This window comes from Oratosquilla oratoria, chromosome 38, assembly GCF_046742065.1.
Source record: "Oratosquilla oratoria isolate Oo_2021 chromosome 38, ASM4674206v1, whole genome shotgun sequence".
In the NCBI taxonomy this organism is placed as follows: Eukaryota; Metazoa; Arthropoda; class Malacostraca; order Stomatopoda; family Squillidae; genus Oratosquilla; species Oratosquilla oratoria.
In genome coordinates, this window is record NC_134814.1 from 6,219,619 (window position 1) to 6,224,594 (window position 4,976).

The following is a 4,976-nucleotide window of genomic DNA, read 5'->3' on the forward strand; positions in this document are numbered from 1 at the left end:
GAAATAAAAAAAAGTACTGTTTTTGAAAGAATCCTTACGAAAACCCTAAAGTCACGTACCTATTTGGATTAGGAAGGTAAGACTATGTCACATTATGAGGGGATAGTTAAGTGATTTTTTGAGCCCATAATTATGTTCCTATCTATTCACCATCGGCAGGTAGAAGTTTTTTTGGTGCCAAATGCGTCTGCATAGGGCAAGTGCGTCTGCATTGGCACGCCTCCCCTACTTCTTAGGTAGGAAAGGGTCAACCACCCATCCTCTCACCTACCCACCCATCCGCCATTGCAATCATTCTAATCTCATTGCACACTGTGTAATTTCTGTTCTGGCAAACACACAGTGATCTTGATCGACTGAGGAGCTGGTTCCCATGCCGAATGGTGTCTCGATCTATCGAGATTGCACTCAGGTCAGAAGAGGTCAACATCCCAGGTAAATCGGTAAATCAAAGCTTCTGGCGTTTCCCGTAACAGAATATATCTGATGCGTGGCGTCATAATAAACAGTATCTAGTTCAAGTAACTTGATGATTATTGTTATTATTTTTCATTTTTTCGTTTCTTACAGACGTACTCGGTTATCTGATACCCCCACCCCCTCAAGATATTGATCTTTCCCCTCCCCCCCCCTCACCTTCTTCAGTCGCACCCGTTTATACTGCTGACTCGTCGTCGACCCTTCGTCGAATTTCCTGCAAGATAGATATCTGATTCCCAATCCAGGAGTTCTTCGGTATCTTCAACGGCTTCCGAGATCTTTCCAGAGACCTCAGAATCGGACTCCTTTGCTTTTGAAATCTTTGCCTCGTTTCACCGACTCTTGAGGTGAATTTTGTTGTGGGATCTCCGTGCATGGGTAAGACCGAACGAAAGGGAGACAAGTCAGATTGAAGATTGCATTTACATATTTATATTTATTTCATTTTTAGTATTTAGGAAAGGACCAACACTCGTTGGGTCCTGTCTCCTAGTGTCCAGTTCATCATACTTAGTCATAAGAACATAAGAATGAAGGAGACTGCAAGAGACCATAGGGCCTACACTAGGCAGCCCCGTATCCATCACCACCTGTCATCCCCATCCATAAAGTTGTCTAATCGTTTCTTAAAACAACTGATAGTTTCAGCGCTTACTACATGGTTACTAAGTTTATTCCATTCGTCGACCACCCTATTAGTAAACCAATTCTTGCCTATTTCCTACTTAAATCTAAATTTGTCCAGTTTAAATCCATTACTGCGAGTTCTGCCCTGTTGTTTTAATATGATGACCTTGTTTGCATCAGTTCATGAACGGTTCCAACTTGGTTTTTGTAATTAATTTCTAATTATCTTATCTAGATTTCAATTAATGTTTTGTTCCGGCTTGGGGTATATATCATGCTAATCCATTCCATATATTAATGTTTCTATGTAGAAAAACATTTCTTCACATCCTTAAGAAAATGTAGTCTTCTTTATTTTGTTCTCGTGACCTCTTAAGGGGCATTTAGACGGTCAAACGGTTTGACAAACCCGGTTTGTCAAACAAGTGTTTGAAGTGATGTTTGACCGTGTGAATAGGGTATTTGGTTGTCAAACACGTTCGACAAATGTGTTTGACGACCAAATACCCCATTCACACGGTCAAACATCACTTCAAACACTTGTCTGACAAACCGGGTTTGTCATACTGTTAGACCGTGTAAATAGCCCTTTAAAGCCCTGCTATTCCTAGTGACGAGATCTTTCCGGTTATTGTAGTCTGATCCCTTTAGCGACCTGATTATTGTAACCTTATCATCTCAATTTCTTTGACCCAGTGCTAATTCTCTATCTCTCTCTCTCTCTCTCTCTCTCTCTCTCTCTCTCTCTCTCTCTCTCTCTCTCTCTCTCTCTTCTGTTTACCATTGGCCATCCTCCAACCCCGAAAGTGCTACTGTACGGTACGCCGGATAGAAGACCTTTGTATTGGGTCACGCGACCAAGGTTCCATCATATTTTAACGTGCCGTGCTTTTTGCAAATGGGTTTTGCACTCACTGGTCGCCAGCCATCCGGCAGCTACCATACTATACCATACCATACCATACCATACCAATACCATACCATAGCATACCTTAGCTATACCATACCAAACCATATCCATACCATACCATACCTACGTCATACGATACGATACCATACCATACCAAACCATACCCGTACCATAGCATACCTTACCTATACCATACCAAACCATACCATACCATACCATACCATATCCACGCCATACGATAGCATACCATACCCATACCATACCATACCATACCATACTATACCATACCATACCATACAAAACCATACCCATACCATACCATAGCATACCTTATCTATACCATACCAAACCATACCCATACCATACCATACCCACGCCATACGATAGCATACCATACCCACGCCATATCATACCATACCATACCATACCCACGCCATACCATACCGTACCATACCATACCCACGCCATACCATACCATACCATACCCTACCATACCATACCATACCTATACCATACCATACCAAATCATACCTATACCGTACCATACCATACCATACCATACCCACGCCATACGATAGCATACCATACCATACCCATACCAAACCATACCATATCATACCATACCATACCCACGCCATACCATAGCATACCATACCATACCCACGCCATACCATACCGTACCATACCATACCCACGTCATATCATACCATACCATATCATACCCACGCCATACCATACCGTACCATACCATACCCACGCCATACCATACCGTACCATACCATACCATACCATACCATACCATACCAGACACCTGTTAAGTGCTTGTCAGTTGTTAGTACATTGTTTACGTTCTCAGGCTTGGCATAACGATTCACGAACAAAGGGTTTTTTATGGTGCCCTTGCCAAGGCCGTCGCAACAACGCAACAACCCTACGTCGGATTCCGTCCGTCCGGTTCCGTCAGTTTGCGTCGGAATCTGTCCGTCCGGTTCCGTCAGTTTGCGTCGGAATCTGTTCATCCGGTTCCGTCAGTTTGCGTCGGATTCCGTCCGTCCGGTTCCGTCAGTTTGCGTCGGAATCTGTTCGTCCGGTTCCGTCAGTTTGCGTCGGATTCCGTCCATCCGGTTCCGTCAGTTTGCGTCGAAATCTGTTCGTCCGGTTCCGTCAGTTTGCGTCAGAATCTGTTCGTCCGGTTCCGTCAGTTTGCGTCGGAATCTGTTCGTCCGGTTCCGTCGTTCCATCAGACTTGCCCTTCTTTGGATTTCGTCTGTCCAACGGAACCGATAATCCGTGACGGGTTCCGTCCGTCTGTCAGCATCGCTTTGCGTCGTCGGATTCCGTCTGTCCGTTTGTCGATTTGTAACGGTTTGTCAGGACCGTTATGAATTTGAAGTGTCATCATATCTGACTGGCACTTCGACTGTCAAAGACTTCAGATAGTTTTTACTTTTGAATATCTTAGTAACCGCGTGCACGAGTATTCTGTTTGGGCTATGAAGAAAGCCTAACAAGAGGTTTGACCACTGGTTGTGTAAAGCCAAACATGCATATTTTTCACCCATAATTGAAGTGTCTCCATGTAATCAGAGACATTATTTGTATATCTTTATGATTTTTTTTAAGAATACCATCGCTAGGGCTTTGAAAAATCCCGCTTATTGCAAGCTCAGAGGTTTGCTACATCATTAAATCTACAACCCGCCTTACTCTGCTGCATATCCACCACCTTACTGGAATAGTCCATCAATAAGTAGACTACGAAGAACCAAACAAAGCTCACCAAATATGTTAGGATAAGAGACTTGATTGCCTAAATGTCTTCTGCCTCACCAGCATCATCTGATATGTCCGGCTTCAGTTCCTCTTGTGATACAAATTTCGCAAGTACACACATTTCTTAGGCTTGAATTGTTTGTACTTTATAAGTAATGTGACTTTTAATCAAGTATTCAGTTGAATGAGTAAATGTGCCTGATTTTGTACTTTCATATTGTTTTAATGTACTCCTTGCCTCTATGTAATTTCTATCTAATTGCTTCTGTGTTGTGATTACATGTAATATAATCTCTAGGTACCTAATGAATGTAATGTTGGTGCTCTTCATAGTGTTTGTCCCATTACTGCTCCTGCTGATGAAGATAATAATGATGATGATAATAATTATAGTGATGATGATATAGAAGTAGTGGTGATGATAATGTGAAAATGATGAGGTGTTGGTTATAGGATTTATGACATCATTTATTTTGATGGAGAGTTATGCTGTAATGCATTTGCTATGTTGAAAGTGGAAGCTTTTGATTGGCATAAATTGCATTATTAACATGATCTTACCTGAAACATGAGGCTTAAAGGTACGTTTTGCCAGGTGCGATTATCGCTCAACGATGATCGTTCATGCCTCAACGATGATCGCCAAACGATTGTCAAGAGCTTTTTTTGTGACTAGTGGCATTCGCTCAAAGGAAACCAGTCCAGTTTAGAAAAATATGATTAGTGTTCTAGACAATCGTTTGACGATCATCGTTGAGCTCATGAACGATCCCCTGAACATATAAGTCGATGCAAGGGTTCCACAAACCTCGAAAGGTTGAGAAACACTGATCTAGTCTTCTTCCTGGACATCGACTGTATGTTGAGGACCATTATGGATCTGGGAAGGAAGCACCTCGAGTGAGTTTAAATTCTCGATATGATCCATTAGGCTCATGAAGATGCTATCAAGGCGCCATCACAAAGGAACATGTATGCCTCTACTCCAGTTTGTTAGCACAGATTTACATGGAATATTCTTCTTTCATTGGAACACAGTTCATAGCATTGTTGACCACAGACAACACATGCAAACTTTTATATCCCTAAGCATATCATCGCCATTCGAACCAGCACCATCACTTGCCTGAGATGATCATGTAAACAGTTCGAGTTAATTAAGAATCATTGTGTGTGTGTGTGTGTG

General features: G+C 42.2%; 1 pseudogene; it reads right to left on the reverse strand.

Moving 5' to 3' along the window:
- Positions 1–3,036, reverse strand: part of LOC143019729 (uncharacterized) — a 23,893-nt pseudogene extending 20,857 nt beyond the window's left edge.
- Positions 3,037–4,976: the final 1,940 nt, after the last annotated feature.